The sequence below is a fragment of the Melitaea cinxia genome, chromosome 5 (assembly GCF_905220565.1).
Source record: "Melitaea cinxia chromosome 5, ilMelCinx1.1, whole genome shotgun sequence".
NCBI classification, from domain to species: domain Eukaryota; kingdom Metazoa; phylum Arthropoda; class Insecta; order Lepidoptera; family Nymphalidae; genus Melitaea; species Melitaea cinxia.
The window spans coordinates 2,818,399-2,831,465 of record NC_059398.1 but is presented as its reverse complement, the minus strand read 5'-3'; positions in this window follow the sequence as shown (position 1 = coordinate 2,831,465).

Sequence of the window (13,067 nt, the reverse complement as noted above, 5' to 3'; positions counted from 1 at the left end):
TGCACTAGCAGGCTCCTACCAAATTTAGCTAGGCAGAGCGGGAAACTCAAGCAATAAAGGTGAGCAGCGAAGTGCATCTCAAAGGGGGCCTCCATGTTGTTGTTGTTGTTCACGGGCTCTTTTCCGCAACTCGACGTCTCAGTGCGCCTATTTTGCGTGGTAGGCTGGGGGCCTCATTCATGCCAGCCTAGCTCCTTTTTCACGCATAACGGACCACCTCTGTGTCTAAATGCGAAAAACCGAGCCCACTACAATACAGCCTAGCTCATTGAGGAAGCAGACCCCTTGTGTTGCCGACGACTTCCTGGAGCAACCTCGGTGTCCCGAGGTGTAGCGCCCTGAAAGGGGGCCTCCATAAACCTACACCTAGGTCTCAAGTCCTGGGAACTGCTCTGAGTTTCTCCTTCTGCCACACGATGGACCTGGTATCTGCACGGTGAATCCATGAAATGATAAGAAGTTTGTATCATATATATTTTTTTTAGTGACTAGACCTTATTATTACAGAGTAGAGTAGTAAATTGTCATAGAATTATTAGATTAGAATATAATCGGAATTAGATAGAATAAGAATCCAGTGAAACAACACTTTTATTATTTGTTGTAAATGTTCATATTTTGACATTGAAATTGACAATCTATCAGTAAAGAGTTATGTTGGGATATATGATTTTTTTCCTTTGTGATAGCCTAAATTCGTCACTGTATCTAAGTTTGTATTCAATTGTACTATTGGTTTTGTACTTGAGAACTCTGATATCAACCACATACTTTGCACCAGTCCCTCTTAGGCTGGATTATATCAACTATAAAGTTAGTTTATCTACACTAATGTTGTAACATTCTACTTATGTTTCCAATACTTGACTTATAATTACTACTGTTATAGCGCAGACAACAAAACACTCAATTTAAGCAATTTCACATGATGGTATAATATCCACATCGATATCGTAAAATCTCATTAAAACATCGCGCGCATGCGCGCAGCTGCGCTCTCATTGGTTAGATTTTAATGGCGGCAAAATCACTGTGACAATACACGTACGCTTGAATTTAATTTATTAAATTAAAAGTTAAAAATGGATAGCGACGATGATATTTGTACGCCTCCGGATATTCTAGAATTGGCAACAAAATTAACTCACAATCTTGCCAGAAAAATCTAGAAAATTATATGAAAAAGAATATAATAACTTATTCCGACTCCGTCTACGAGCTCTACTGCTTGCCCCGCGACCGCTACAGCTGCTGGATCAATAATTAACATTAACTTTCAAAATTGTACCATCCAAATTTTGAACAATTATTATAAACTAGCTGACCCGGCGAACTTCGTATCGCCTAACAGTCGATTCTTTAATTTTATTATTTTTTTTTTTAGAATTTTTCTCTCCGTAAGAACCATCCTCGTACTTCAAGGAAAATTTTAAAAAAAGAATTAGCGAAATCGGTCCAACCGTTCTCGAGTTTTGCGCTTAGCAACACATTCAGCGACTCATTTTTATATTATAGATAAACTATTGTCAGCTTTTGCTCTTGTTGTTTGATTAATTGCATTAGTGAAGATAAAGTAGTGTATGCAACTGCATATAACACGGGTATTAAACACTCGGTACTATTATGAAACTCGCTGCGCTCGTTTCATAAACTCACACTCGTGTTTTAATACCCTTCATTATATGACAGTTGCATAAACTACTATTTTACAACTTAAGTTAGTAGTTTCAGAATTGTGGTCTACCATTGCAACTTCATTTGTTGATGGATTTAGTCTAGCTTCTTTGGTAACTGAGGAGTACTGACTGGGTGAAAAAACTCATGATTGTTTAACTTACTTTCAATCATCAAATAAACTGAATCAGTCTCTATTTGAGTGTGACTTTTTTCTAAATATTATATTGTGTATTAGAATGTTTTTTTTTTTTTAAATTGCCAATGGCAGAAAAGTTTTGAAATCACAAAATTTTCTTTTTGTAATGTACATCCATCACTAAAAATGACAATGTTTTTAAGGCTAAAGGTCTAAGGTCTTCTAGTTCTTTTTTTATACAACTAGGTCGGAAAACAATCAAACGCCCCATCTGATGGTAAGCGATTACCTTAGTTATAGGCGTCTGCAACACCAGAAGCATTGCAAATGCGTTTGCAACCCTAACCCTAAACTCTCCCGAGGTGCTCTGGCCACCTTACCCATCACTGGAACATAGAACTAAAAAAATACCATTCCATGAAAATACGAAAAAAATAATATGTCAGAAAAAAAAAAACGAATGTGTTTTAGACCACATGAACGAAGTAAAACTTCCACACAATAAGAATGCTTTGTATTTTATATATACGAAACGTAACTGGCTATGAGAGAAAGAGGGAAAGAAAATGTGTGCTCGCATCTCTCTCTTGCTTCGTTGGCCTCGCCCGATCACACTTCGTAACGCTTTTGTCACGCATTCACCAGCTTACTCCCCAGGTCAAGCATGCATAAAGAATTTTTACTTCAATAATGCAAAACATTACTTATAGCTCATTCGGTTCTAAGCGACCTAAATAGTACGAATCTTATTATTATTTATAACTAGCTGCCCGGACAGACTTCGTTCTGTCAAAAGTTAATGGTAAAAATTATTCATTTTTTTTCTTTTAGCTTTATATCTCTCTTTCTTTCTTTCTTTCTTTCTTTTAGTATTTTTCTTTTAGTAAACCTTCCGTGGTTCTTAAGGAACATACAAAAAAAAAAATATGCGATTGGTCGAGCCATTTTCGAGCTATGCGCTTAGCAACATTCATTTTTTTTTTCATTTTCTTCTTCCCGACAATCTAAGTAAGGGAAGGAAAAATTAATTTTATTTTTGTAATTAAATGTATGTCATAATTGTATTAAACATAAATTATAATTTATACATTTTTATTGATATAAGATTTTGTATTATCTTTAAAGTTAACATCAAAGGCCAGATTGTTGCAGTTTTAAACTTAATTGTTGTTTCATCCAGAGTGGGTACATATAGCCTCTCTATAGAGGAATAGGATCCACGTGCCCGCCAGACCGGCGCCGTCAAGACCTAGTAACAACATTATTTAGAGACGAAGGCACGTACGTCACGTACATCACGTACGCCGCATAGATACGCGTCTGTCGTACCCGGCGCTCCACCGACGACAACCGATCTGTCGAGGACTCGGCCCGGCCACCTTCGGACCAGCTCTGAAGAGGATTAGCTCGCGAATAAAGTCGGAGAAAACTTGGCTCCAACAGAAATCCCGGATTAACAACCTCAGGAGCGGACACTAACATTCATCACACCAACTACCATCACCACCGGTCACCACTAGATCGAGCTTGGTACTCCACGGGGAAGCATCAACACCGGCGACCTCGTGCTACTGCAACATCGGCGACGTAACACCTTGCGCCACGTGAGTCCAACTGACCGACCAAATTAGTCTTAGTATACATTACTGTTAAGCTTAAATTGTAAGTAGTATTAAGTACAGTACAAATAGTAGTTAGTAAGTTGTAGAAAAAAAAAAAAAAAAAAAAAAAAAATGTCTTCAACCCAAAACACCAAGAAAACAACCGAGGCGTCATCGGTGACCTCAAAGTCATCGGTGTCGCTCCGGAAAAGAGTCTTAAAAAAGCTTGCTACCGTAACAGGCGCATCTGCTGATCCGTTGCCGTCGACATCAAGCGACCAACTGACACAGCAACAATATAAAAACGTGGCCGAAATAGTAATGGTCCATACCGATACAGCATCTGAGCCTCCAATGTCGGATTTGGAGGACAACGAGGCGTCCCCGGAGGGCTCGCTCGCATCGGCGAGCAGCAGGAGAACCTCCCTGCTATATACCACTCCAAGGAGAGGCACAGGCGTTGAGATGGACATGGTCACGGGTGTGGCCAACAAACTTCTGCAACGCGGAAAGGAAGCACTGGAGAGTGCCGAAAAAATGAAACGGGAGTTAAAGATCACCGTCTACGAGAGCCTACAGGGGTTGTATGAAACGGTCCTGTCGCTCTCGGACTCACGAAATCGGCATAAATGTGCCCTCGAGAAGGAGCGCGCCCGTCACGCCCAAGAGCTAGTGAGGGTTGAAAGAGCCCATACAAAGGAGCTCACAGAAATGAAAAAGACGCTCCTCTCGGGGATACAAACAGTGCAGACAGACGTTGCAGAGTCATTAAGGGAGACTCGAGCCGTGCGTTCCTGGCTGGGCTACGAGACGGTTGAGCCCTTTCATCAGATACGCGAACTCCGGGAGATACAAGTCGAGCTCCAGGAGAAACAAAATGAGATCTGGAGGGCAATTTCGTTGGCCAAGGCCGGCAGTGAAGTGCCCCCACAGACCAACTTCGTGTCTCAGGAGGCGCTAGAGGCGGTGGGGAAAAAGATGGGTTCGATCTCAAGCTTTCTAGAGAAGCTCAAGGGTGACTTAGCAGAGACCAGAACCCTTCTCACTGCGAAAATAGACAACATTCCGTTGGCTTTGGACGACGAAAGCCGCACACAATCAAATATGGACACGGTGTGGAAAAACCAAATTGAAGAAATTTTACACCAAACAAAAATTACCAACATTCAACTATCCAATCCCCAAACACACCCAGAACTGGATCTGACCCCTTTATTCGAAACGCTTAACGAAAAAGTGGAGATCATGTCCTCGGAGGTGCGCACCTTGAGGGACTCGAACAAGATCACGACCTCCCCAAAGAAACCGTCACTGGAGACAGAGATGGCGGTTCGGGAAGTCAAAGAGACCCTCAATACAATTAAAGAAGGCGTCACCAAACTGGCTCCTCGGGCGCCGACTACCTACGCCCAGGTCGCAGCTCGACCCAAACAAGAGAGTGCGGAGCAAAGACCCAACCACACTCTCATCATCTCGTCCCGGAACCCGCAGGAAACTGGCGAGCAAGTACTAAACAAAATCAAAGACTCGCTGGACCTAACGAAGTCCGGGGCAAGGATGGAAAGGGTCCGGAAAGCTCGCGACCAAAAAATTGTAGTGAGGTGCGCCTCAAAAGAGGATATGGTCAAAATAAGGGGTCAAGTCCAAAAGAACGCAGACTTGACGGTGCGGGAGCCCACAAACCAGGACCCCCTGGTTTGCGTGCGGGGAGTACTTTCAAGTTACACCAATGAGGAGATAGTAGACCTCATCAAGGCCCAAAATGGCCACATCCTCGAAGGAGTAGACGAGAAGGCACTTAAAATGAAGGTGCGGTTTAGGAAGCGCGCCCGAAACCCCCACGAGTGCCACCCTGTGATCGAGCTTTCTCCGGTACTCTGGAAAAAGTTTATAGACAGGGGCAAGATATATATAGGATTCGGTAGATGCGCAGTCGAGGATCAGTCCCCCCTCATCCAGTGCATGAGGTGCCTTGGATTCGGACATACCAAAGCACTCTGCAAACAGGACAAAGACGCCTGCAATTACTGCGCTGGTGAACACACGGGGGGGAACTGCCCCTCGAAAGCGAAGAGTGACCTGCCCCAGTGTATAAACTGTCTCAGAGCCAAAAGATCTGGTCATGACCTCGGACACACTGCATACAGCGCGGAGTGCCCAGAACGAATAAAATGGGATAATATAGCGAGATCACGGGTGCAATATTGCTAAGGGCGACCCGGGAGCCAAAGTTTTGGTCCCTAACAAAGAGGCGGACGGTGCAGGATGCGCTATGCGCTTTATACAAGCAAACCTGCAGCGCTCAAAGTTGGCAACTAGTGAACTACTTCAGGTGGCCCAGAAAAAGGGGATCTCTTTCGCCCTAGTACAAGAACCGTATACCGGTAGAACAGGCGAAATGAGACAATACCCAGGCACGAAGATCATTCAGTGCACCCTGGGCCGCCAGAAACCAGTAAAGGCGGCGATTATCGTGTTCGGTAACAACGTGGAAGTCATTCATGATCCCCAAATTGTCACCGAGAACGTGGCCGCCGTCTTCGTAAAGGCCGGCCGACTCGAGCTTGGCATACTGTCCGTCTACTTCGAACCAAGGGACCAAGATATAGAACCATATCTCAAACAGGTGAGAACGGCTACCGCGAAGTTTCCCACACACCATCACATAGTGGCCGGTGACGTCAACGCCTGGAGTCACTGGTGGGGCAGCAGCTCCGAAGACCAGCGAGGAGCACAACTCCACGGATTTATCACTGAAATGGACCTCCACATTCATAACAATGGGGATGTACCCACGTTCGAGACATACAGAGGAGACAGGTTATACTCGAGCTGCGTGGACTTGACCCTAACCAGTCAGTCACTTCTCGCGAGACTGGAAACCTGGCAAGTGGAACGAAATCTGATCACATCTGATCACAACGCCATAACGTTTAGACTGCGCACTGAGGGGCACTTAAAACCATTGGTCCCAATCTCGACGCGCAGATACAACACTAAAAAAGCGAGATGGACCGATTTCACCGCGACCCTAACATCCAGCCTCGCAGAAGAAAGCGTCACTCTGAGTGCCGTCCATAAAGTCTCGAACAAGGATGAGCTGGAGGGAATGATCGCAAAATATGTCACGATTATTCACCGCACATGTGAGAGGACCATTCCGAGGATAAAACCGTGGAAAGGCGACCCCCGACCACCCTGGTGGTCGTCTGAGCTAGACTCCCTGAAAAGGGAGCAATTAAGAGCCAAACGTCGCATAAGGAACGCTGCACCCTGCAGAAGGCCTGGCGTCATCGAAGAGTACGTACGGGCCAAGGAGAAATACAAAAAGGCAGCAGACGAAGCAGCCACTCGGAGCTGGAAGGAGTTCTGTACGGCACAGGACCGTGAAAGCGTATGGGACGGTATCTACAGAGTTATCAGAAAGACCTCTCGTAGGCACGAGGACGTACTGCTAAGAAACGAATCCGGCGAAACGCTGTCACCAGAACAGTCGGCAAAACTTCTGGCCAAAACGTTCTACCCAGACGACTCTGTAGACACCGAAACCATCTATCACAAACAGATCCGAGAAGCCGTAGAAAGCAAAACTCCCGCGGAGTTAGAAGATCTGTCCGACGACGACCCGCCGTTTACGGCCGCGGAGCTGGAACAGGTTCTTTTGAGCCAAAATCCCAAAAAAGCTCCAGGCCCAGACGGGTTGACGTCGGATATATGCGCGGCGGCAATAAACTGCGACAGGGAGTTATTCCTAGCTTTGGCGAACAAATGCCTATTGCTATCCTACTTCCCCAAGCAGTGGAAGGTCGCCCACGTATGCATCCTCCGCAAACCAGCCAAAGAGGACTATACTCACCCGAAGTCCTATAGACCTATCGGACTCCTGTCGATCCTAGGAAAGACAGTTGAGAAAATGATGGTAGGTAGACTTCAGTGGAGGCTCTTCCCTACGCTGCACCGAAGCCAGTACGGATTCATGCCACAGAGGGGAACGGAAGACGCCCTCTACGATCTCGTCAAGCATATCAGGCAGGAAATGGACTCTAAGAAGATAGTACTTCTGGTATCGCTTGACATAGAGGGCGCTTTCGATAATGCATGGTGGCCGGCTCTCAAAAAACAGCTGGTGGACAAGCATTGCCCGAGAAACCTATTTACTATGGTCGCCTCATACCTCCAGGATCGAAAGGTCATTGTTAACTACGCCAGAGCGACCAGTGAGAAGGAGACCACGAAGGGTTGCGTCCAAGGATCCATTGGCGGGCCAACCTTTTGGAACCTCATACTGGATTCGCTGCTGAGAAAGATCAGCGATATGGGAGTGTATTGCCAGGCCTTTGCGGACGACGTGGTCCTCGTCTTCTCCAGCCAAAAATCCGGCAACCTACAGACCTCAGCCGAAACCACCTTAGCTGCCGTACAAGAGTGGGGTATACATAACAAACTGAGCTTCGCCGCGCATAAGACCAACGCGATGGTGCTCACTAAAAAGCTGAAATACGATACCCCCATAATCCATATGTCCGGCACCCGACTGAGGCTTGTAGATCAAATAAAACTGCTGGGGCTCATTTTGGACTCGAAGCTCACTTTCAACGCGCACGTATCCGCCATATGCAAAAAAGCTGCGGACATTTATAAACAGCTTGCGCGCGCGGCGAGAGTAACTTGGGGTCTGAATGGAGAGATCGTACGGACCATATATGTGGCGGTAATAGAGCCCATCGTTCTGTACGCAGCGAGCGTATGGTCCTCTGCAACAGAGAAGTTAACCATACGAAAGCAACTAAACTCCCTGCAGAGAGGATTTGCACTGAAAATGTGCAGGGCGTACAGAACGGTGTCGCTTACATCGGCACTAGTCCTCACAGGCTTACTCCCGTTAGACCTTCGCGTTCGAGAGGCGGCCTTACTTTTTGAGACAAAAAAAGGTTACAGCACGGACCTTCTTCCACCGGGAAGAGAACTGGAGCGCAGGGTGGGACCAATGCAAAACCCCCACCCTTCTCTACTCATGCCAACAGAGTACGAGCGCTTAGAGAGTCTGAACCCCGAAGTCCTTGAGGAACACAGCATCGTCGGACCTCTCATCTTTACCGACGGAAGCAAAATAGAGGGTAAAGTAGGAGCTGCCCTCACATGCTGGGATCAAGACAGGGAAGTAAGATACTCCACTTTCCGGTTAGAGCCGCACAACACTGTCTTTCAATCCGAGATGTACGCACTCTTCAGAGCAGTGGAAATGGCAAAAACCTCAAAGTCACGCTCCATCAACATCCTGAGCGACTCGAGGTCATCTTTAGATCTGATGAGGAGCCCCTCAGTAACTCACCCTCTGGCCGTGGAAATGAAGAGTCAAATCAGACAGCTCCGGGAGGAGAATAAGACAGTACGGTTCTTTTGGTTGAGGGCCCATGTTGGAACACCGGGCAATGAGAGAGCGGACGAACTAGCCAAAAGGGCGGCTTTAACGAAAAAGACGGCACCTGACTACGACAGAGTACCACTCTCGTATGTCAAAAGGCAGATACGGGAAGCGTCTGCCAGGGTGTGGCAAGACAGATACAATTCTTCGGAGACTGGCTCGGTCACGAAAATATTCTTACCGGATGTAAAGACCGCTCGCAGACTGGTAAGGAAATCGGCACCAACATCTGTCGACACACAAATTCTGACCGGCCACGGAGGATTTGCGGCGTATCTTCACAGATTCCACATCACTGACAGTCCTTCGTGCGTCTGCGACCCGAATTGTGAGGAGACAGTTCTGCATATTATACTGAGCTGCCCGAGGTTCAGTAAGGAAAGGCTGGATCTGGAACTCAAACTCCAGATTAAATTAGACCAGCCATCGCTCCATACCATCCTGGAGAGCGAGACTAGCAGAACGTCCTTCCTCACATTCGCGAGAAAGGCCGTCAATACAGCCGCAAAGAGGAACAGCACGCTTTCTCCACCACTGGCTTTAACACCTACGCAGAATGCCAACACCGTCGTTCTTACAACACACACTCAGACACACAACACACAAACACAAATAGAACAAAACCGTGTCCAACAAGTAACTCAGCAGGACAACATCACGGCTCCGCGGATGTCTCCTGGCCGCACCCTTCTGGGCCAAATAACTAGGACCATGTCTTCCTCACTGCAGAACCTGTTCAGGAATAGAGCCAACCAAAACGCACCTCCGCAACCGACTCAGAGCAGGATGACACAATCCTCGCCCAGTGAAGTGAACGGAAGTGGAGAAGTTGGTATTAGGACCAGATGCGTGGCTCTATTCATGGACAGCGAAACGGAGAGGATGGGGATAAGCTTCTGTCGCTCTGAAGAACGCAATCAGCTGGCGATTTCGCCGGGGCTCGCCTTACTGATAAACGGTAGCACCCAAAAGACAAGCATAAAGCGCACAAAAATCACAGCGCTAGCGCAAGAGCAGGAGGGCGACCCGACCTATCGTTTATTGCGGTTGAAAAACAAAGAGATCGCACTTTTCGAATGGGGAGAGACGTCCGCCTTCGCGCAGTCCAGCTTGTGGCTACAGCGCTTGGGCGAGATCCCCGGGGGAATCCCCGGAAGAATCAGTGTCGATTCGATGAGAGTCGGTTATGATAGAGGCAACGTATCGGATAGGTACGGTTGCCTAATGGCTTCTAAGAACATTGAGGTCATTGTTTACGAAGACAGGGGGGAGGATCTTGGTTACTTAAGACCGAAATCCAAAACACCTTCATCCCCTGCATTGCCGACTGTCAGCGAACCCGCACCTAGTGGCTCGGAGCGCCTACAACAAAAGATCGAGAACCAGAAGGTTGAACAACGCAAAGCAAGGGCCGCACCTGAGTCTAAGCCGAGCTCGATGTCATTGGCGACCTTTATCCAGGCAACCATCTCCCCGAAACAAGGTAAGCTCCCGCATCACCCCTCTCCCAAAAAGGCTGGACAGGGAGAGCGACTATCGGGGACGCTGAGCGGGTTCACCAAAGACGACAGTCCGAGGCACCCGGAGGCGTCACTCGCCGCTCGAACTAGGGCCGATATGGGACAAGTAGAACCACCAAGACTTCGACCTGCGTCCACACCGTTTCAACATGCAGAGAACGCCCTAATCGAGTTCCTGGCCATAATAAAGGCAAACCGCGAGGTAAGCCTGGCCACCTGCAAAAAGATCATGCAGGCCTACCAGTACGATCACCAAAGGCTACTGGAGGTGGAACTCGAGGAAGCCGAAGCAGCCATATACAACAGCAAAACCCGACAAATACTCAAGGGCAAGATGTCGGGTAGGTATATGGCTGCATATAACACCACAGCAGGTTTTGTGAGCGCGGTCGAGTCTGAGGGGAGTGACGAGGAGTCTCAAACCTTCGACACACCTGAAGGGGACCCGGTGGTGGTAGTGGCCAGATGCACGAAAGTAATGCTGGGCGACCGGATGCTGCGGATGGCGAAAACCATCTCGGGCGACCGGGAAGCCGGTTTACCGTCCGTGACCTGGGGGCTACCATCGCTGGAGTGGATAAACGGTGTACCGGGATGCGGTAAGACAACTCGCATAGTCAGGGACTTCGATGAGGACACGGAGGTCGTGATTACGACCACAGTCGAGGCGGCCAAAGACCTAAAGGAAAAACTGGCGCACCGCTATGGCAACAAGGCCAAGCAAAAGGTGCGCACTATGGCATCCGTGCTGGTAAATGGTTTCCGTGAGGGCTCAAAAATCAAACGCCTAACGGTGGACGAAGCCCTCATGAACCATTTCGGAGCCATAGTAATGGCCGCCCGACTATCGGGAGCAGAGAAGGTAGTCCTCATTGGAGATATAAATCAGCTGCCGTACATCGACAGGGACAACCTGTTCGAAATGCGGTACCGCAGACCAAACCTGTTAACAACCATCTCATGTGAGTTGTCATGCACGCATCGTAACCCCAAAGACGTCGCCTTTGCCATCAGTGAGGTTTACAAGACCGTGTACAGCTCAAGCACAAAGATCCGATCTTTGCGAGTGGAGAGCCTCACGGGCGCGCGCATTCCTGTAGGAAGGGACCGGACCTTGTACCTGGTCTTTACGCAAGAGGAGAAGAGATTGCTGACTGACCAGGGATACGGGTCTGGTGAGGGATCGCGCGTCTTAACCATCCATGAGGCGCAGGGCCAGACCTATGAGGACGTCGTTGTCCTCCAGACGAAGACAAGGAGGCTCAAGATTCACGACAGCGTCTCGCACGCTGTAGTCGCGGTGACTAGGCATACCAACACCTGTGTCTATTACACCGACGACCGTGACGACGCAATTGGTCGCTTTGTGACGAAGGCAGCGGAAACTTCTGAAAAAGACATCCTCGAGCACAGCCTCAGGATGGCGATTCACCACAGGGATGCCGCCGTCATTGAGGGTGTGCTCGAAATGTTAAAATTGTAGCACAACTTACTTGTAGGAATAAATTGTATAAGGAAAAAACTTAGGAGTAAGAAAAAAAAAAAAAAAAAAAAAAAAAAAAAAAAAAAAAAAAAAAAAAAATACTAATAATAACATAGGTTAAGTGTATATTGTAAGTAGGCCAAGTAGGCCATAAGTGTACATATACGTTAGCTAGACAATAAGTGTACATATATTATAGATAGCAAGTAAGTGTATATATAAACATAGATAATAATAATTATTATAATAGTGACAACAATAATTAAAGTAAGGCGTAATATAATTCTATGTCTTAAGTATGTCTAAAATGTAATGTTAATGTATGTCTAAAATTGATTAAGTTTAGCATAATTTTGGTCGGTGGACTCACGTCTGCATTAGGGATACTAAGATAGAATAATTAGGTCTCTTAGTGTAAGCTGCAGTAGTGTAACAAGTAAACGATCAGTAATAAAACTAAAAATCGGAATAACAAAAGCATGGGCACTTTAAGCCTGTGGACATAACTTTATTTAAAAAAAAAAAAAAAAAACTTAATTGTTGATTAGAGGATTAGTATTAGCTTAATCTACATTACAATTAATCATTTTTTATTGCATTTAGATCTATATAAATATTGCATGTGTTTGTTATGAAACATGTGTGCAGGGCTGACACAGACTAAATATGTATGTGTTGTCTAATGCTTATTATTATTGTAATTGAAGATATTTGTGGTATTATTTTCATACTCTTTACAGGTAAAAGAATGAACACAGTAATAATTGGGTATGTTACAAAATATATATACTTTTTTCATTCAAAGACAAATTTTCCATTCATAGATAAAAAAATAATATCTTCAATAAAAAAAAGAAGAGTGTGCTTTAGACCACACGACTGAAGTAATACTTACGAAACGTAACTCTCTCTCTTTCTATCTTCACTAACTTATATCTCCCTTTCAATTTCCGTTCCCCTCGCACGATCACACTTTTGGCAACGCTCTCGTCACGCTTTCACCACCCTACTCCCCAAGGCAAGCGTGCGTAAAAAAGTTTTACTTCAATTAGTGGCAAGTTGAATTTTTAATTTTATACTTTTCTATAACTTTTACCTTCTGACGTCCGAGATCTGACGAGTTATTTTTTTGAGTTATACATACATATTAAATTGATTATTTTTTCGACTACCAACATTGTATTACTTGTCGGTGTAAAAGTGAAGTCGGTTTTTTTTCCGTTTG